Raw genomic sequence first — 22451 nt, 5'->3', positions numbered from 1 at the left:
CCGACTCTTCAAAGGACAACCGTGGCAGAGCAACCATGGCAATACTCGCATGAGTGAGGAATGAGGCAAGAAAGGCACAATGTAAAATGCAACTCACAATAAGGGAATGTCAAGGTTTGAAGGGTAGGCTCTGTAGGCATCCATGTCTGCAGTAGCTAGTTAATGTTGAAGGAACAGTTCAGGTCTCGAGTCCCTCGTTGGTTTTTGGATAGGGTTTTTTAGAACTTGGTCAAAACCCAATGTCAATCAGTGAGCGAAAGCCTGAAGGAAAGTTTCCTGTTACTGTGAAGCAGAGCTGACGAACTGTAGGTAGTTGGCAGGAGTCGCAGCAGTGCTCAGCCTGCACCAGAAGCTTTGCTATTGGTACAATCTTGTTGTTGGAAAGTTTTACACACGTTACGGTCTGTGATATAACTTGGAAAAGCCTTCCATGGGTGACAGGGTTGTAACCCCTTAGGTTTAGCCTGAACTACCCAAAGGTTTACTGGCAGTGGCTGGACACAAGGGGTTAAAACCGTGCCACCTACGATAGGCTTTTCCAAGTTCTGTCACATGGAGTAACTTGCGTAAAGCACCCTATCAAGTGGTGGTGCAGCGGTAGGATTGTGCAGTTTTGGACACACAAACTACAAACTGGAAATACAAACGTTCATGGAAACCATCCTCTGAGGCTGGTCACCAGGAACGTTTTGTGTACCAGTAAACCTACAAACTCAGTAATATTGAGAATTTTAGGCATGAGGCTCTTATCCTTAAAGTTGAACAACTTCAAGAACTGTGTAAGAAAAAATGCCTCCGCCCAAAAGGCAACAAGTGATTTGATCTTTATGCTACTTGATTCCCAAAAGTCCCATTGTAGGCCTGTATCACCCAGACCAAACATTGATTTAGGTGAGGGTGTTGAAGTTGATATTAATTGGCTTTCAAACGTGGGTGAGGAGGAAGAAATTGAATTGGAGGAAGACTTGGCACTAGCTAGAAGTCCACCACCAGCTCTACCTCCCATGCCCTCATCCCTGCATACCACGTCTCCTGAAATCCTTCTTGAGTTGGAGAAACAGAAAGCAGGGCTGGACTGGGAACCAAAAGTGGCCCTAGAAAAGGTTTTCAAAGTGGCCCCATGTTTCGCCAAAGGAGCGTGTAAAGCGCTTGAGCACAACACTTCTATGAGGGGATTTGGCGTATCCCCCACAAACACAGACAGAACAGGTCAGCATAAGCAGCAGCAGTGCAAGATTCACTCACATTGAACTAGTACAATGTTAGGCAGAAACCTGTGCAGTTCCCTTAGGGACCTCTGCAAAAGGCTTAAGACTACAGGTGTTGGCAATAAACCCAATTGGTAGAAGTCTGTACCACCCAGATTTACCTGGTAGCTGTGGCTGAGCAGCCAGACTTTTCTCAAGAAGAGTTAGACAGTATTTAGAGTATACAAGATAGGTACCAAAATACAGTAGCACAAGCAAACACTGACCAGAGCTTTGGTATCAAGTATATAATTATTTATTTAAAGACACACTTAGAAACACTCTAGCACTATTATTATAAGTAAGTTAAAAAAACAGTCACTATTATTATATATACATCCCTTATTCCTTATGAGACAAGTCTTGGTTAACACCACTTATTTCCAGACAGAGGTGAGCGCCTAACTAAAGATGGCACTCCAATAGGTTTAAGAAAAAGGGAGGGAAAAGGCAGAAATTAGGAACAGCACACAACACAATACTTTAGAAGCACTCAGCAAGGTAGGAAAGTCAGTCTACTTGTGAGCAAAAGGTTCAGAGGTCAGTCTCCCTCTTGGAGAGAGTAGAACACCAATGCGCCCAAGATCACAGTTTAAAAGGCTTGGAAAGTCTTGCAGAGAGTTTAAAAAGGAATCAGTTCAGCTCAGAACAGTTCAGTTAGTCAGCCTAGGGCCAACCCAAGTGGTAAGTTGAGGATTTAAGACACCCCACACAGACCGTTGCGAGGGAGGCCAGGCGGACACAGTACCTTAAAAGTGGAGAGAATCCTCCAGCGGGGCCAGTTGTTCCTGGCAGCGGGTGCAAGTCGCTGCGTCGTCCAGAGTAAGAGATGATCTCGACGTGGAGGAAAGCTGAAGGTCGTTGCACTGCCAGGGAAGAAACCAGCCGCAGAGTTCTCCGGTAAAAAGGTACTACACTTTTATTCACGGTAGTGGAAAAACGTGGTATTCAGGTTGCCGGGGTGCTTGGCACCGGCAAGGCGGCCACGAGATGATCCCTGGAGGCGAAAAGGCGGGCAAACTGGTTATCCCCACCAGTCAAAGGAAGAAGACTCTTCGGGATGAAGATCTCCTCTGTCGTTGGAAGAAGTGGTGAGTCGGTTCAGCAGGGCTCCACCGGTGGTGTCGTCGTGGCAGGTCTGCTCAGCTTCTCCCTCTTCGAATTCTTTGGTCCTGTGGCGACGTCTGAAGTCCCAGTCCCCAAAGCCCTGCTTTTATGCAGAAAACCCCCATTCATCAGTCCTAGCTGTCACTCAAACATGCTAAGTGGTGAGCCGGGCGGCTCACCACTGGGCCAATCACACAAGAGTGCGACTTGAGTTGCCGAGGCAACTCAGTCCAGGGTGCCTAAACCCCCTCCCACACCCCCTGTGGTACCCAGACAGAGTGGCACCACTTTTGGAGGCTTTTGTGGAGAAGGCCGCCTAAAACTGGAACAAAGGGCTCGACTTGGGTTGGAGTCACAGAAGCGAACACAAACGCCATTTTGGAACCGATTTCTGGCAAAAAATACCAACCGGTGAATTCATATTAAATAAACCAGTATGTTTGAGGCCATGTTAAAGTATTAGCCTCGAACAATGGGAAAATCCCATAGGAATATATGTGCGGTTGAATATAAAAAGTAATATCCACTGCCACCAGCCAAAACTCGCTCAGGGGGGGACTGGACAGTGCCCCCTCGAACAACAGACCCAGGGGCAATAGAATTGCCCCTACCAGTATGCCCACAATATGATGGTTTGTACTGGTTCTGTTCACAATTTAGGACTATTAAAGCCAATGGTGACTTTACATGCCCTGGGAGACAGTAGTCAGTCCCAGGGTACAGAGTCTGTTTGGGGTCACTATGACACCCCTGTGTTACGGCACGGAGGGTGCTGTGTAACACACATACCAAAAACACATGAAGTCCTATGGAGTAAAAGACCCTATAGCCCATAAAACACATTATAAAGTCAAAGGAGATCTCAAATCATGTCTAAGAGTGGGAGAAAGAGTTTCACTCTTAGCAGGAGAAAAAATAACCCCAAAAATCCAGAAATTAGCCTTAACAGAGAATTCTCCCTAACATACAACACGGTCAACAGCCAAGCATGCTTCTGTCAAACACACAGCATAGCACAAGCAACAGCAGTGGAAGCTTCTCTTGCATAGATATAGCATGGGCTAACACAATTCACAATTTACTCATTTAGGGCACATCAATATTGGCCCTCCTCAGGGCAAGCTTGCCTCACATAAGGCATAGTGGACACTGCACGTTTCCCTCAAACAAAGAACAGGCACAGCAAAATCTGCAGCAGAGGAGAGTACTTATTCCTTAAGCATGACACAAACCTCACCCAAACATATACTCTTTGCCACACGAATGGCAAATATGCAGAATACACACGGAGAGCACACTAAGAATAAGCAATGTTTAGCTTGTTCTGTTGGAAACCAATTCTTAAAGTGTTTAAATATGTTGGTCTTGCAAGTAGCTTTATTTTAAGATGTGAAGTAACATTGCAGCAGAATATTGTCTTCTGTACTCGCAGCACGCTATGTATTAAACATCCTTCCATATATAAATATATCTTATTCTTGATTAACGGTATTGAATTGTGATGGTAGGTAGTCCAGAATGAAGGAATCTGAAAAGTGGCAACTGGTATTCTGCTCAGTGAGCTAGCACATCTGATCTGTAAAATATTACGGTAGGGTACTTATGAAAGTTTCTTATTGCAGGTGGTAGGTAGTGATGTAATAAGACCACTACATGGATGCTAACATTCCCTGATCCATTCTGAAGATGCTAATCTGGTTTTATTTTTGCATTCTCTGATTTTATAGTTATGGATTCATGATTGGGAATTCTAGGACAATTGCTCATGGAATGCAACGAAAAAAACCAGGACTGGACTAGCATCTCCCAAATGGAATGGAGACATGCTAGCACTCATGCTGCTAGGAAAGTGTCTTGCAGGTTTTAAAATAGATAGTGCTGGTTAGATGTAAATATATATGACTCTATACATTATGCCCCACTGGTGAAACGCTAATACACACTAAAAGCCCACTGATGGCAAATAAATGAGTAGGGGTATGCGGTTGTGGGATATTAGGTTGGTTGTAATTGATTTAGTGCTTGCTCCTCCCATTTTGTTGTTTTGCGGGGACACAGGTAGCTGGATTGAGCCCGGTGACTCAGATTCTACTGCTGTCATCACACACCCAATGAGTCCCCAGATTCTGCTCCTCCAAAAATCCATGCATGGTAGGTGGCTGACTTCCCAGGAGTATGTTGGCCCCTATGGCTGGGTCCCCCCCACCCCCCCCGACACTCTGCTTGAGGAATTCCTGGCTGGCTTGGGTGGATTGGTTTGTGTTTCGGCAAGGCTGGCAGGATCAGCTGATAACATTTTGAAGGCTCCTGTGGTATACTGAACCGGTAGTCTTGTTTGTGAACATTGCTGGACATGACTGTGTATGTCATTACAGTAGATTATTCTCTTTTCCTACCAGCTCCTATCCTCTCAGCATGCACTGTCTCCCGGCACTCTCCTGCACCTTGTCCGCCTCTACCTGTGGGTATGTTGCCTTGCTCTGCTTTTCCATCCACATCCTTCTTTTTCTCCTCCCCTTTTTTACTTGCACTAATCAATCCTATGCTTGCCTTTCTGCCTCTGCCATACACCACTCTTTTCCCCTGCACCTCTTGCTCGTTTCATACATTCGCACCCTTAAATACCCCTCCACACTGCTCTCTTCCACGCAATGTAGACACCATTCTCTTCTTACCACCACACAACTCTGGCCCTGCTCTGGATCACTCTTTGCACCACTGTTATTTACCCTTATTGCCTCTTCCCTGCACATCAGTGTTTGGCAGTGTGTGCCTATTCCTACAAACCTCTATATTCCTCTACTTTCTTACTCTTGGCTGCACCCCATTCTTCTGATCCTGCTGCACTCATGTGTACACCTATAACACTGTCTCTCACTGCACACCTATGGCTCCCCAACATCTCTTTTCGTTGTGATTATGCTCCCAAACCTCTCTTCCCAACACCTACAGCCTGCACATCTCTAGTTTTGAAATTCACTTCTCCTGAAATTATACCACTCTCTTCTCTGCACTAGCATCTCCCTTGCACACCGTTGTCCTCCCTGCATTTAGCCCCCTAAGCCTCTTCTTGTGCCTGTTAGACCAGTGCTGGAGTTTCTCGGCCATGAACCCTCCCTGCCTTCATGAACGCCCTCTCTTCACTTTTTCTAGATCTGCTGTTCCCGAGGCTGGGGAGAGAGAGCAGACTCTAGGAGTGAGAAGGGGCCGGGCGCTCAGGTCATGTACAGCAGCACATTTTAACATAGGGCGGCAAATATATTATATTATTTAATGTCCTTTTTTTTTTTTTTTTAACATATACAACCTCCCTTGACCCTGGCACAATAAACCCTACCTGAAAACAATCACTTGGCTATAACCCTGAAAGTTCCTCTAGCTCCATACTATTAACAATCCATCTCCCTGTACACCACAACTGCAACAAGTTAGCTCCTCTCACCAGTTCTGCCCCTCTAGCAGCAATCCACTTCAAGCAGGTGATCCACCCCCTCTGCGAGGGTAGACTTTCCAGCCATTCCCCAACCCATGCTCCCAAAAACTGCACGCTCTCTATGCCCTGGTGACCTTTCCCACCCTTCTGCTCCTCTCATAAGAGCACCCATCCCGATAAGCAGTGTTTGCAGCATAGTTTCAGAATGGCTGCTTGTCTCTGCAACTCCAAGCACTGTTCCGGTCCTCTTCCCCTTTGGCCCATGGCGCCACTTCACAGCTCCCACACATCCACCACCAGTTAGGCCCAGCCACACCAGGCATGCCATTATTCCCGACTGGAATCTACTGAGAATAGGAGGACTCCAGACAAGAGAAAACAGGGGAGGGCAGTGAAGTGCTTTGCAAGTCGCAATGTCTTAAAGCACCAGCACTTCGTGCTCCGGAGGCAGAGGTTTAATGCTCCTGCTACTCTCCATACTGCAGACATAGGCGACAATTCACAAAAGGAAAGTTTGCTCCCATGCACACTTGCACTTACTTTACGTGTGTCATGTACATGATGAGAGAAATGCCAAAGTAAAATTCACCAAATTCATAGGCTAAAACAGAAGGGCATGACACCAAGGCACAAGAGGTTTGGAAATGCAAACGCCTGAACACGCCAGCTCTGAATGAAGATTAGCGAAAATAAACATATCTATGGCGCCCCCACACCCCCTCCACCACCACCAGCTAGGCCACCCACGCCCAGCCACACCACCAAGGCACTAGAGGTTTGGTCGGAAATACCTGAACAACATGCCAGCTCTGATTTGAATGAAGCTTATTCGCAAAAATAAACCTATTCATTCACACCTGAAATTGCAGTGCGCGCACCTGAGCTCAGTCAGTCTCGTCTAGCAGTGAGTATTCAGCACTGCAGGCAGCAGCAGGGCCTGCACAAATGGCCCGGGCTGCGCAGCCTGCGGATGTCATGTTATGCAAATGCGATCATACGAGCAGACTGGGCACGTGCGGTTGATGCGCCACCCCTCCCCTGTGCAGTGCCCCTCACATTGCTCTGTAGGTGTGAGTAACTGGCATGAAAGTAATGCTGCAGCCATCCATCCAGTGATTAGCAAACCACTTAGGCTGGCTCAGGCTTGCCTGGATGTTCGTTCCCAAGCAATAAGAGGCCCTATACCCCACCAGGGAAAGTCACGGTGTCCCGGTGGGCCAGTCCAGCACTGACAGAAAGCCAGGATTATGGAGATGAAGCTACAAATGGAGCATACAGCTGGAACTGAGGGAAAAATAACTAAATCATGAATTGGAAATGAGAAAGATGTCTTTCTAATTCTCTCTAAGGAACCAGGCGTAAGACTCAGATACAAGGGCATTGTGGTGGTCGGCAAATACTTTTAGTAAAAAGTGGGTTGGAGAAAGTCCAATCTTGCCATAACTCTAGGAGGGGTTTCCCTGCATACTATGAAACTATGTCTGTGTCAGAGTTTCCAAAGTAAAGTTCTCTGTCCTGTGTCCAAATCCTTACCTGACCCTTGCATGCTAAACTCAAGATGAAGTGAAAAGGAAAATGTCTGCAGCTCTTTTCCGGGTATTACCCAAATTGATCCCAATAATTTGACCGAATTGGGTCACTACCAGTAGTTCTAATTTTTTCTATCAATTTCGGTTAGAAAATCCAGAACATGAAGAGCAGGGGTGTCCCTTGCTCCCCATGTTCGGTATATCCAGCCTCAGGGGTGTCCCCTGCTTCCATAACATTGGCAGCAGGGTACAGAAATTGCGTTGGCCCCTGTTTTTTGAGCGGTCAAAACGGGGGCCCGAGCAGTTACACTGCTGGCAGTCCACCCGGAAACAAAATGTTTGCGGATAGATCACCCACACCCCTTTTCCAAAGTTCCAACATAAAGTTCCGAAAGGTGCAAAAAGAAACAACAAAAGTTCCAGAATTCTCAGGAGACGATTCCCATCCCTGAGATTCTCAGGCTCTTTACAGTTCACAGTTTCAAAGAGGTATGGTTCTTCCCTTTATCTTTCTTAGTTTTACAATGCACTATGCCAAGAATTTATTTCTCTTCTCAGAGTTCTCCTATGACGCCAGAGGGATTGGCTCCCTTACCCTGTGTGAGAAACCAGAAGGCACCCACTAGTCCCCTGGGGATCTGTCATCCAGGTGGCCAGGACACTGCCATCGCTTTTGGATCCAGGTCCTGGGGGTGGACCAGTGCAGGGGGATCACCTGGTTGATTGGTCTTGTAGGCGTGGGACACCGGATGGTGAGACGTGGTATCCCCTTCCCTGTAACATTTTTATCCCATCCTAGTAACTGTTAGGCAACATTTAGAGCAGTACCCTTAGGGTACACTACAACAACCTTGACCCAACTGGTAGTAGGAACCCAACCTTTGGTATAAGTCTGTACTACACAGGTTGGTAGTGTGGTTGAGCAGCCAGGCTTATCTCAAGAGCGGTCAATGTGAGCAGCAGGGTAGTTGCACAGAGATTCACAGTGACAAGTATTCAATTAAACTCTTGCGCTCAAGGTTTCTTGATTAAACAATTATTAATTTATGTAAGTCAGTTTGAATAAGCCTTCTTCAGAATGGGCAATATAACAGTAACACACAAATACACTCCAAAATACACACTCTTAGTTTCTCAATCAGCAAGCACCCATTGGGGATGGCACAGGCACTTCCTACACTTAGTTGACTTAAATAGCTAGGACCCTGTGGACATTAATTTATCACTGGCACATTTAGAGCATTACTTAGAGGAGTGTCAAAGAAAAGGGGTTATTAGAATAAACAAGAGATCACACAAATATTCTGAAGCAGGCAAGTACTTTTAAACCCCCCCAATGCAGAGTAAGTTAACCCCTTCCTGGAAGGATAGGTGAAACACAATGTCCAAGGAGAGGAGTCATTCAGGGAGCCAGGCTAGGCCAATGTCAATTGGGCAAAAGGCTAGGTGAGCTGAAGCACTTCTTGCAGGTAAGCAAGTCTTGCACAATGTTTTAGAAGTCTTTGTAGCAAATAAAAATCTATGTAGGGCCACAAGCTGTTAGGCTTGTGAGTAGTAGGAGATGCAAGCAACTCTACAGAGACACCAAGATAAGTCTCAACTGAGAACAAGGAAGGCTACAGAACAAGAGGTAAGTTCTTAGACTGTACAGTACATTTGGTTAGAAGAAAAGGGTGGCAGATGACTTCCATTCCTGTGCAGCTCTGCAGATCCTGTTGGTCCTGGGCCTCAGTCGTGGGGACAAGAGGGAGGACTTCTGGGGACTCCTGCACTGAAATGGGATGGTCGGTGGCAGCAACAAGCAATCTTCAAATCAGTGGCACTTCGCGGTTTCAGCTCCTCACGTCTAAAGCAAATAGCACCGCCGTAGTTTATGGCTGTCAAGATGGGCTTTCCTTGCCTCTGGGGTCCATGCACTCTGTTAAAGTGGCTCGGGTTCCGTCCGTCCTGCTTCCTGGGAGTCCTGAGGATCTTCCTGGAACTCTTGGCTAGCTTAAAAGTGATGGTATTCCTCTCCCTGGCACTTCGGTACCTGCAGCAGCCAGGAAGTACAGCCAACTTCAAGAAGATGTCCAGATGAGTTCACTTTGGAGTTGATTGGTCCCACCAACTCAAGGGGAGAAGTCATCCTTGCAGGGCTTCTCTAGTCGAGACAAATTCGGAGCTTCAGCACAGCAGCAGGGTTTCACCTGGCAAACCAACGATCCAGGAGTTGCAGCAAGCGTCTCTTCCAAGTTGTTCTTCGGATTCCTTCGTCCAGTGGTCGACTCTGCCTTCCAAGCCAAAAAGCCTTGCCTTTTATGCAGGTTTCTCCCATTCATTACAGCTTAGCTGCCAGTCAAGCAGCAGGGTGGCTGTCCTTGCCAGACAGCCAGCCGACCAATCACCTTTGGGTGTATTCTTGTAACGAAGGGGATTAAGCACAGGGAGTTTCGGGCACCTCCCTCACTTCCTGCCCCTGCTAGACACTCTGGAGCCAGAGGCGGGCTTTACTCGTGACTCCTGCCAAAGACAAAACGAAGAAAGGGACCAAACCTGGTTTGGCACGCAGAGTAAATCTCAAGAAGGACCTTTCTACAAAGAAAGACCGGGACCCTTTTGACAAAATAGCACCCAAGGGTGCTTTACTGCAGCTGGGAACGCAGCCCGAGGTAAAAGCACAAAACAGTAGTAAAAAGTAAACCACTGCCACAAGCCATTAATCGTAGAAAGGGTAACCTAAAAATGTTACATGAGAAACTAGACAAAGGGGATACTAAGTAACCCCTCCAGCACCCTATTGTAAGATAGTGTGTGCTGGGTCTAGAAAGTTATAAATGGAAGTAAAGTAAATTTCACTTCACTACTCTTGGAAACAGTAGTTTATCCAAGAGAAGATATTTTTTTTAATTTTTTTAATTGAATATAGCTGAAAACTTTTTCAATATTTAAATACAATTAAATTAAATACAATTCATCAATAAAACATCATAAAACATAAAATGAAACATCATAATAAAGATCCAGAAATCACTGTGAATATAAAACGCATACCACATGTTGGCTTTGCAATCGTTATGGCAAATCATTTCCAAAACATGAAACCTACAAAGATACCCACAAGTGTACCATACGTTACCCTGGCTCAACCTTTATCATTTAAAACATATCAAGGATAATTCAAGAAACATATTGACTATGTCATCATACTGAACACAGCTATTGTAGACCATTTGTTTACTGATCCAATTAAAATTTTTGTTTCCAATTTGACCGCCACCAGAAAGTTATGGGTGGCAATACGAATGCTTGTCGAGTCAGTGGATAAAATTACCGACCACCGGGAGTCCCGTGGAATTTCACTGAAATAAGACATACTTTGATAAACATATCTCCTGCTTAGCGCACTTAAATGTGGACATTCTCTTATGTTGCAAAGTTTCTTTAACAGAGACACCATGACAGAAACTTTGGGAAATCCGAAAGACACTTCACTGTGTCACTGCACTGTGAAGGTGCTGTGTGTCGCAATGTAAAAATATGCCTATGGAGTTTGGCAGACTCCAAAAACCAAAAGTAACAGAGTTGAAATCACAGAAAAATACATTCTCTATCTCCAGGTTTAAAAACATGAAAAGTCCTAGAGTCCAGCAAAAGTGCTGGGGGTCTCTCAAGGTAGAGAGGAATTAGCACATTTCTGAGAATTCTCCCTAACAGGAACTCTACCCCTTCACCACCACTCCCCCACCCCCTTTTTTTTCTTCAACACAAACACTCACTGATGTTGGGTAAGAATTAGTGCAGTACAACTGGTGTGGGACTACACAAGACTGATCTCTTGGTATTCAGTAACCCACCTTTTAATATAGGCCTGTACTACACAAGTTGGTAGTGTGATTGAGCAGCCACTATCTTTGGGAAGCGCTACCCTTAATTTGTTAAAAGGGGGCTTCGACTTTGCTTGTCGATCTGAATACATTTAATTCCACAATTGTTGCAGAAACGAAGCCTGAGATTCCACTGGAGCATTCAAACAGAAGTTCTCCTAGCGTAATTGACCTGGTAGCTACTGGCAAGAGCTGAAGGAGTAATTGGCTAGGCATTAGTAAGTTGCTGTTGCACGTGGATAGAGTGGGGGGGAGACAGATTAAGGCAGCCCCTTGAGCTGTCATGCATGCCTGCTCCATTTTTCTAAAGGCGCAGTGGAATCTCCAGCTATACTTTTTCCACTGCTGACTGTTATTGCCTTATGCGTTTACTTGATCAAGTTGTCCCTGTGTGGCAAACTTGTATTGCTCAACTCGTGGATTTGTTTTCATGTTTTATTGACGCATCCTATGAGTGACTGCCCAAATTTGAAAAGCGCTTTTTAAAGACTTTGGATTTGTGTCTGAGTTTGATGGTGAATAATTAGCTGGACACTTTTACTTTACTTTATTACATTTATACCGTGCTCAGTGGACCCGTAGGCATGATGGCGCAACAGAACAAACAATAACAAAAGAATCATAAAACATGAAACATAATCAAGAGGGCAAACTACATATTCTCCAACATGGTGTCTGGCATGGATTCACATGCTCATGAATATTCCCCGTCGTCAGGCTGGGAATCCTCGGTAAAGAAAAAATCAGCATCAGTTTCGTTTCTGATCTGCCTTTCTTAGTAGTAACCAATCACTGGTCTCTGGGTCATACTGCCCCCAGCCAATGACTGCCCTCTCTAAGCCCCTCCCCTGGCAGCCATACTCAGATTTTTACCGCACGTTCAAGTGTTGGGAGTCCTCGTGCTATAGCTCTCGAGCTTTTACTGCGTTTTGCGTTTTTTCAAAGTTTAATCTAATCTTTTCGGTTAATCGAGCCTCAAGCTCCACCGTTTCTACTTCCGATCAACGGGGAACCGTTTCGGAATTTTCTACGCCCCTCAAGGGCGAAGTCTCGTTGAGTTATGCTTCTTGGACAATTCCAGAAGATCTGAGGCCTACCTCGTGGACATGGCCCAGGACAAGGGAAGCTCGACGCCTGGATCCCAGCTGTTCAGGAACTGCCCTGGATGCGGATTACAGAGCGTTTTCAAGGAGGATGAGCATTCGAGATGTCTCTACTGCCTTCACGAAGACAAAACGCACGTGGAAAAGGAATGTGCGTTTTGCAACAACTTGTCGGAACGGACAATGAGGAATAGTCGGATCCGCCTCGCCAGCTGGCTGGAGAAGGGCCCAGCAGGTAAGAAGTAGTAGTTTGAGCGGTCTTCTAAGTCCTGTGAGTGCGCCCCAGCGACGGGGGCCCCAACAGAAGGCAAAGCACCGCGAGTCTGCAGGCACCTGGAGCACCAAAGGGTCAGGCTCCTCGGCTGCCAGACAGGGCGCACTTTCACCGACGCCATCAACCACGAGCCAACGCTCTGGCTCGGGGAAGAGAAAATTCGAGAACCCGGGTAAGCTTCTGGAGAGGTCCCGGTTGATCTCAAAGGAGTCAGCCGAGGGGGAGCGAGGCGGTGACCCTCCCTCCAAGGTGAAGGCCTCAAGCGCGCCTAAGGTGGTGAAGGCCTTGATTCACCCGGCTAAGGCCTCTATCGAGGGAGTCGTGGCGACCCTGGCTAAGCCTGTGGAGGCTCGCCCAGTGGAGGCGACCTCGGGGCCCAGAGTTTCCCTGCCACCGTGGAGGGAATCCTCTTTTCAGCCCATCGAAAAGACCCCATGAGAAAACCGGTAAAAAAAAGGGGTAGGGGGCGGTAGCCATCACAGACACGGATTCAGCCTCTGAAAAGGAGCTGGTTGGAGTCGTGAAGGTCCTCAACAAGAGGTTTGAGGAGGTCCGTTCCCACAGGAAGAATCCCGATGAGGCGGACGAAGAGAGCAACGGTGGCGCCGACAAGCCCATGGAGGACGGCTCCACCCCCCAACCGTTGCTGGTGCCAGAGCCTCAGGACAACTCGGGGGACATCTTGATGGCAATCCAAGCCTTATGTACGGAGATAAGGACGTGGTTACCTTTACCCCCGACGGACGACCCAGCAGAGCCAGGACCGTTGGGAAGCCCTCCAGGCAACCGGAGGAGAGTTCATCCACCCCGCCCTTCCAGCCTTCACGCCACTCTCTGCCTTCCTCGCCTTCCCCTGATCCTAGGGAGGGAACGGATATGGCCACGACGGGGACGGATGACGACAGTGGTGACGGGATGGGCTTGCCATCACCACCCCCTCGGTCCTCCCCGCCTGACGAAATTGGCTCTTTCCATGCCATGATTGCCAGGGCATCCGAGCTCTTCCGGCTCTGCCCCGAAGAACAGAAGAAGGAAGGCTTCCTCTATCAACGGCGTGAGGCCAAGAGGAAGACAGTCCTCTCAGTCCCGTTACTTGACGACATCTGGGACGAAGGGCTGTCTCTCTTGAAGAACCCGTCCACGACGCCCGCCAAGAGGGACCGGTACGAGAAGTCCCGGATTCCGCCCCTTTGTGCCTTAGGGCACAGCCGACCCCGGATTCGGTCGTCTCGGCAGCGGCCAAGAAGAAAGCAGCGGGGGCGACTGCTTCAACTTCGACCTCCCCACCGGACGGTGAGGGGAAGAAACTGGACCGCCATGGGACGACGAGTCATCTCGTCGGCTGCGACAATTAAGGCGGCCAATGCCCTAGCGATTGTGGCCCGCTATGACAGGGAGTTGTGGTTTAAGATCGCTCCCCTGCTGGACTTCCTCCTGGATGACAAAAGGGCTGAGGCCCTGGAGATCTTGCAGGAAGGTGAGGTGGCGTCGGACCAGGCCATAACAGTGGCCACGGACATTGCTGACAGCAGTTTCTGCCAGTTGGGCAACAGTGTTTGCCTTCGGCGACGGGGTGGCTCAAAGCAACTGATTTCTATCAGGACGTGCAAACCAACGTTTTGGACGTGCCCTTCAACGGGAACAACCTGTTTGGAAAGACAGTAAACGAATCTCTGCAGGCTATCAAGACCGACGCAGACTGCTCGGGCCTTGGGAGTTTTGCAGCAACGACGGCCACCCTTTTGGAACTCCAGAGGCAAGCAAGGTGCCTCCAAAGGATTCGGCGGTGGCTCCTCGACGTACCGCCAGGTGGCTCGCTCCTCGTCACAAGAGGCCTATAGAGGAGGAGGCAAGTCGGGAGGATCTCGTCGTCGGCAAGGAAGTCAAGGCGGCAAGTCCGCTGCCAAGCAGGACTGAACTGGCCCTATCGTCGGGCCCCCAACTGAACACCCCGGTGGGAGGCCTGCTGGCAAAGTTTGTCAGCGTGTGGGAGTCCATCTCCACCGACCGTTGGGTGCTGGATGCCCTGGCACAAAGGCACACTCTCGAATTTCTAAAGTGCCCCCGCATTCCTCCCGTGGCCAGAAAGGAGAACCACGTCCCTCAACTGCTGTTGGGAGTAAGGGCGATGCTGAAAGGAGCCATCGAGCGCATCCCAAAGAGGGTCTGGGGCTCCGGAGTGTACTCGTGATACTTCCTCGTCAGAAAGAAGACAGGTGGTTGGCAACCCATCCTGGACCTGCGTCGGTTAAACAAATACATCAAGGCCCAAAAGTTCCGGATGGTGTCCCTCCAGCACGTGCTGGGACAGCTGGAGGAGGGTAACTTCCTGTCGTTGGATTTGGAGGATGCCTACTTTCACATCCCCATTCTAAAAGGACACTGAAAGTTTCTCAGATTCGTGGTCCAGGGGCAGCACTACCAGTTTAAGGCCCTTCCATTTGAAGTCGGCGCCCAGGGCATTCACCAAGTGCCTAGCACCAGTGGCTGCGCCTGTGGGGATCTAAGTTTACCCCTACCTGGACGATTGGCTCATCCGTGCAAGGACAAGAGAACTCGCCGTCGAGCACACATTGAAGACCGTCCAACTGCTCACGGATCTGGGATTCTCCATCAACTACTCGAAATCCTGCCTGGTTCCGTCGCAGGTCGCACTGTTTCTGGGAGCCAAGCTCGATACAGTAGTGCGATTGACTTCTCCATCGGAGGAGAGGACGAAGGCCATCTTGGCCAAGGTGCAGCACCTGCTGACCGCGGACGTGGCCCGGGTGAGATCCATCAAGTCCCTTCTCGGCATGATGTCCTCATGCATCTACCTGGTGCGCCTTTGCGGGCTGCGGATGCGTCCTCTACAAGAGTTCCTCGACGCCCGTTGGATACAAGCGGCGGGCAGCTTCGAAGACAGGATCCCCCTCAACGAGGCCTTCCACCAAGCGATTCGCTGGTGGGGCACCCGCGCACATCTCGCAGCGGGCACGGACTTTCAGACCCCGGCACATCAGGAGACAGTGACGACTGGAGCCTCCCTGGGGATGGGGAGCTCACACCAGAGATCTCCACGCAAGAGGTCTTTGGCTCCCGGAGGAGAGGGCACTCCACATCAACATCCTGGAGCTCTGAGCTGTGTTTTGGACCCTCGGGTCGTTCCTTCCGTCCCTCAAGGGCAAGGTGGTGAGGGTCTTCAGCGATAACACCACCGCAATGTTCTACATCCGGAAGCAGGGGAGCACCAGATCCCCAGCCCTATCCAAGGAGGCCCAGGATCTGTGCACTGGGCTGTCTCCCAGGGGATGTTTCTGGTGCCCTTCCATCTGGCAGGAATAAAGAACACCTTCGCTGACTCACTCAGCAGGGAGCTGCGCTCTTGCCACGAGTGGGAGCTGCGTCAGAATCAAGCGGATCGACTCTTCCAACGATGGGGCAAACACCAGATCGACCTGTCGTGACGGCGACGAACTCCAAGTGACGGAGGTTCGTCAGCAGGTTATCCCAGCTGAGGAGCATGGCCGATGCTTTCTCGTTCCCCTGGGATGGCCTGTTCCTGTATGCGTCCGCCCCCCCCCCCCCCACCACCCCCCAGTTGCCGTTGCGACTCATCAACCAACTCAAGAAGTCCCGGTGCAGGATGATCCTCGTCGCACCGGCGTGGCAGAGACCGATCTGGTTCCAGGACCTTCTGGACTTGTCAGCGTCCCCCCCAGTCAAACTGTCGACTGACGCGGATCTTCTCTCCAGAGAAGGAGGCGCCATCCTCCATCACGACCCGTGGTCGCTGAACTTGCAGGCCTGGCTCATGCAGCACCCGAGTTTGGAGGGTACAATATCCCGGCGGACTGCAAGGAGGTGCTTGCAAAGGCCAGGGTGTCCCCAACTCTGAAGTGCTACGGACACAAATGGAAAAGCTTCTCTCTCTGGTGCCGCGTACAGAAGATTAACCCCCTACGGATTACGGCCCCGAGAGTTCTGCCATACCTGCTATATCTGGCCAAGGCGGGGCTAGCTCATGCCTCCATCAAGATGCATCTGGCGGCGATTTCACGCTACACCAGAACTCCTGGGCGATCATCTCTGTGGTCCCATCGCCTGGTGAAGGAGTTTATGAAAGGACTGTTCCGTTCAATCCTGCCGGTGAAGGCTCCGGCCCCGGCGTGGGAGCTCAACGTGCTGCTGAGCGGCTCATGGGGCCGCCATTCGAGCCTCTGCATTCGGCCCAGTTGAAGTACTTTTCGTGGAAGGCAGCGTTTCTTGTGGCCATCACCTCCGCACGACGAGTGGGAGAGGTCCAGGCCCTCTCCTGCAAGCCTCCGTACTTGACTTTCCACGAGGCGAGAGTGGTGCTGAGGACGCACCCCTCCATGCCCAAGGTGCCGTCGGACTTCCACCTCAACAAGCCCTTGGTGTTACCAGTTTCTTCCCGTTGCCTTCGTCGCCGGCCGAGAGGACTCTGCACTCGCTGGCTGTAGCTAGAGCGCTGAAGTTCTACGTGGACTGCACAAAGTTTTCAGAAGACATCACAGCTGTTTGTGAACTTTGGACCTGTGAACCAAGGGAAGGCCCTCTCGAAGGCTTCCATTTCCAGATGGCTCTCCGACTGCATCATGCACTGTCACCGGTTGGCAAACCGACCGTTGCCTGGCCATCCAAGAGCCCATTCGACCAGAGCGATCGCTGCTACCACGGCGTTCCTATCTGGTGTGCCCCTGCTGGAAATTTGCAGGGCTGCTACGTGGAGGTCGACTCAGACCTTTACGAGTTTCTACTGCGTCGACTGGGATTCCAGGGAGGAGTCCAGGGTCGGCCAAGCAGTGCTGCGCAGCCTGTTCGCCTGAAGGTGGGCCTGGTGAGGAGGTAAGAGATGCTTAATGTTGAGTTGATTGAAGGCTTAATGTTGAGCCTTGCCACCTCCCGTGGTTGTGCATGTGTGTACTGCTATGTATTCTTATATTCATGAGCATGTGAATCCATGCCAGACCCCATGCTGGAGAAGGAACAAGTTATTTACCTGTAACTATTGTTCTCCAGCATGGGTCTGGCATGGATTCACATGAGAACCCTCCCTCCTTCCCCTCTGTGGATCTTCACTTGGTCATACTGCCACTTTACATGCTACCAAATCTGAGGATGGCTGCCAGGGGAGGGGCTTAAGGAGAGGGCAGTCATTGGCTGGGGGCAGTATGACCCAGAGACCAGTGATTGGTTACTACTAAGAAAGACCGATCAGAAACGAAACTGATACTGATTTTGTCTTTACAGAGGATTCCCAGCCTAACGGGGAATATTCATGAGCATGTGAATCTATGCCAGACCCATGCTGGAGAACAACAGTTACAGGTAAGTAACTTGTTCCATATACAAGGGCAGCACAATAACCAAAAGCAGTATGGGAGTCTAACTCACTACTAAGAAGGTTACCAGGAAGGGTCCATAAAGGTAAACGCGTCTGCCATAAAATATCAGAGTACAAGCTTACAGTTTCTTACAGTTTGTGCCTCCCATGGGAGTGGGTTTACATGCTCCTAGATAGAGGGGTAATGTGCCAAACCCACAACCTACTAACACGCAGTTGGTTTGCAAAGGTAGCGGGCGCCCCTCTCTCGATATTTCCCATCTGTGAAGGTATAGTGAGCAAAAAGCAATGGCTGCAAACTCTCAATGTGGTTAATAACCACTGAACAGGTTATCATGCCTTGTTCTTTCGAGAGAGGGGCGCCTGCTACCTTCTTTTGTACTAACACGCAGTTGCAGGTATGTTCAGAGCCCCAATGGCTCAAATCTATCCTGCATAGGATCTTAAGGTCAGACATTTTGACCACACCCGGGCCTGTCCTTTGACGTAACCAGGCGAGGACCTAGTTTCTCTAGTCTCTTTCCCATCCAGTTTTTTTTATGTTGGTAATCACCAAGTTCCTTTGGTCCATGACAAACGTTTTAATGGTTGCATTCTCGATGTTAGGCATTTGCGATTTCCTTGTGTACAGAGTACCCGGAGTCACCTGCTTGATTTTGGTGTTCTCCACTGCACTCATTTTGGCAGGTAATTGGCGAGATTTGTGGCCCACCAGACGGACGACCTCCCGTAATGTTTCCCCCACCAAAAGAGGAACAGGCATGACAGCCTTTATTTGCATAAGCACAACTGCAAGGGGGAGATCTTTGGGATCTGTTTGGCAGCCCTGATGGACACCATAAAAGTCAGGACAAGATTGAGTGAATTTTGCTATGCCTTGGTTCTGGTTCGGTTTGCATACACTTTTATGAGAGTGTCAAAGGAATCGTGGATGTGAGTGGGCCCACAGAAGCCACCCGTCCCTGGAAATCCTCCATGTTACAACAAGCCACAAGGTCGCACAGCATCTGTCCCTTGAGGTGTTGCCACGCAACTGCTGTGTTGGTGTCTGCCAGCCCTGTGTGAGAGCCTGCTGCCGGGGTTAACCATGTCTGCATCCCTTTTAAGGTTTGTAAAGTTTGTCCAACTTGTGCACCCAACTGGCTGCAGTATTCATGGTTATCAGATTTCTTGCTTAGAGAATGAGTCCCATCTCTCACTCCATGATTGTGAGAGTTAGCTGCCTTAGGAGGTGAGCTTAGGCATGATGGGGAGGGAGCAAGCAGGGTTTGTAACATATTTCAGATCATTCTCCGTCGTTATTAAGGCTCAAAGGTTTAGCGAATGAGAGTTGTTCCTGCTGGAGCTTGTCTCCTTTTACCACTTCATGCCAAAACTTCTGAAAACCTATTGCCATTCCTGTGAGGGGCAATAGAGGTTGATTGAATGAGAGGTTTCTCCCTGCTCGTGGCATCAGGCTGGGTAATAGGTGTCCAGCCCCAGGGAATGGCTTGTAGTAACTTCCATGGACATATCTATGCCCATATTCATGCCTGCTGGGGACGGAGGACCTCGTAACTGGCATGGTGCTTAAAAAGTCTGGACAAGATGTAAACTCCAAAAAAGCACCAGCGTTGGGCCGCTTGCCCGCCTGCACCACCCGAAGTCTGATGGAACACTAGTGATGCAGCTAAAAAAAGAACGTAATCACTCTAGTACGGGTGTCTGCCGTCAACCATCGAACGCTGTTCTGTGCGCCGTCGAGTGAAGTCTGGGATCTCAGACCTGCAGGACAGCAAAGCTAATGGAGCCTGAGAGCTGGAAGGCCAAAGTGCCATGACTAAAACTAAATGCAACAGCCGAGCCGCAGCGAAGGAAAGGGTTACCCGAGTACCGTGGTACACTGTCAATGTTCTTTTAAATGGGGGCAAAATTTGTTTTTAGGATTTTGCCTACCGTATTTTTTAATTACTGTGTATTAGTGTTTTGTTTAACCAGGTACAGCGAATGTGTGTGCATGTTGTGGGGGATGGCCTTGGGGACTGGTGGGTTGGTGATTTTAATATTTTGCCAGAATGACTAAAAGAAAGGTGCATAGCCCCCTTAACAATGGTTCTGCTAGAAAGCGCGCCATGTTTGTGGAGCAGATTGAGGAGGCTAACTCCATGGGAGGAGATAGCTGGGTTTCTTAAATGACATCGACCCTATTACTTTTGAGTGGGAGGAAGGCCAGTATTATGGGGCCCATTGTGGTCCGAGGGTGACTTTGAATTGTAGTGTGCCAGTGGGTGAAGAAATAGATGGCTAGTAAGGAGGGGGAACCCCAGGGCACATAGAGAGACTGGTCCCCAAATGTAAGCTCAGCATAGTGGAAATGCGAATACTTTCTAAAGAAAATGTGTACCCATAAAGCAAGTTTTGCGGCACTTGTGTATGTGGGTAAAATACTCCAGGATATCAAGTTCCAAATCATTCAAAAGGAAATAAAGGGACATTTTATAGTGTGCCAGCCAAGCTAAATTTGCCTCTGCTGGGGGCTATAGTTACTGAGGGAGTGTGGGGGTGACGGGTGGTCCTGTGCTTCAAGACATGGCAGCAGAGGTAACTTTCGTCAGTTATGCTCTAAAGGTAACTGTTAGTAATAGATTTGATGCACTGAGCACCAAGCCCGCCAGAGACGGCATCCCTGAAACCAAAGCATGCCCTGTGGCATTGGAATTGGCACCCATTTTATCGCTCATGCCTATCGTGCCTGGGTTGGTGACCAAGAGTTGAGATTAGCAAATGGAATAAGACCCAGTAGGTGTGAGGGTTGTAGCTTATTGCCCTTATGCAGAAAGAAAATCGAGAATTAAAAAATGATAATAAGCAGATTGGCTAAGATAGTTGAGGATTTGGTGTTACGAGCCCCCGCGAGGGCAGGAAGTTTCAGGGGGGCAGGTGGCAGTAGGGCCGTCTGGGATAAGGAAGGGAGCTTATTCTGGGTTAAGTAGAGGTTATGGTTGTGACCAACCGCAGAATCCCCAGTTGAAGAATGACCAGCTCGCCAACGGGGGATATTGGCATGTTGCCATGGTCAATAGTGCCAGTTAAGACACATCCTCCCCGAATAGTAAATCAAGATGGCATACCAAGATTGGACTGCTTCTATTTGATTAACGTGCCTAAGCACCAGGATATCCAATATGAACGTGGAGAGGGTATAATTAACAAGGCCATCCATTGGTTGAGGGCTAAGAGAGGGTGCCTGTGGGTGATACGAAGTGACATCGTGTTCTGTGAGGGATTGATCAGGCCATATGGCAAAGATTCAATAAGAATCCAGTTGAACGACCCTTCTCTAGTCCAGGGAATACTGGAAATGGAACAGCGGGCTTTGCCCCAAATGGCCTGACAATCTTTATAAAATTGTTGCTACCTCCCTGGGACACTAAAAAGCTGCGGGAAGTAGGGGGCGTGACCGGGGCTTTGGTTGTACACCATGTGATGCTGTAGGAGATACCCGCTATGGTTCCATGTTAATTCCACCGCAAAAATATTGCAATGCAAAAATATCTATGGCGATATTTTTGTTGGGGATATTATGTAGTGATTCCCCCACTATCAGCAGAGGTTTCATCATTTACGGAGAGTAGAAAGTTTGCTTGGTCGAATGGCCGGCTGTAGGGGCAGAGTTACGAATGAGATTCAGCAGAGATTGTTTCAGCTTGGTGGGAGCTAAGGCAGCTGGATACTTGGGGTGTATAGGATGGGTTAAATCATCCTGGAGTATACCCAGACCAGACATGGCCTGGGGTGCGGATCCTTGCATGGAACATTGCCAGGATAACTAAGTACATGTCCACTAACTTGGCTTGCCTTTTTTACGTAATTTCGGGGAGATTTGTGTGCAGGAAACCTGGGCCTTGGAAGCCCCAAATATCCAAGGGTATGCTACCGTTTCAATACCGGCGCGTAAGGGTCTGCTGATATGGATGAATGTTTCCTTTTTTTAATTAATTGAGCAAATGTATACTGATTCCATAGATTTCCTTGAATTACATCTCAAGTTAAGGAATAACTCTGTGATCCTGTTTAACTTTTATAAAGGGATCATCCCTGGTCCGGGCCCGGATTTGGTGGGGAAAATTGTGGATAATGTTTTGGCATGGAGATAATCTTCTGTAGGGCCCCCTAAGATTTTGGTAGCGGGTAGATCTAAACCTTCAGTTTGGGCCCCTCCAAAGTATGGCAGACATCCTGGAAGAGGGCGGCAGTCACTGGTAGTTGGGGGGTCATACATTTCACTTACCCGCTTCGACGGCATAGGCATGTGGTAGAGATGGCGATTTCATTGTCAGCCAATCTAAGGGCCTCTAATGGTCGATTCCGAGGGGATGTGCCAGCAGCTACAACATTTAACTTGTCTAATAGTAAAATTGACTATTGCACATTGAGGTTTGGGATTTTATTTTAAAACCTTCTCTATTTGTAACAGTCGAGAGTGATCATCACCCTTTGCTTTTAGAGGCGAGTGAGCGTTTCTGGGCAATATCAGATGGAGGAGTGGCTCCCATGGGGGGTGGT

The 22451-nt window shown here is 48.9% G+C and overlaps 1 protein-coding gene across 3 annotated transcripts in view; it reads left to right on the top strand.

Moving 5' to 3' along the window:
- TTF2 (transcription termination factor 2) overlaps positions 1 to 22451 on the top strand; it is a 1006608-nt gene that overhangs the window by 672368 nt on the left and 311789 nt on the right. The window lies entirely within an intron of this gene.

The sequence above is a fragment of the Ambystoma mexicanum genome, chromosome 7p (assembly GCF_040938575.1).
Source record: "Ambystoma mexicanum isolate Mex_15411 chromosome 7p, UKY_AmexF1_1, whole genome shotgun sequence".
NCBI lineage: Eukaryota > Metazoa > Chordata > Amphibia > Caudata > Ambystomatidae > Ambystoma > Ambystoma mexicanum.
This window is presented reverse-complemented; position numbering and strand designations above follow the sequence as displayed.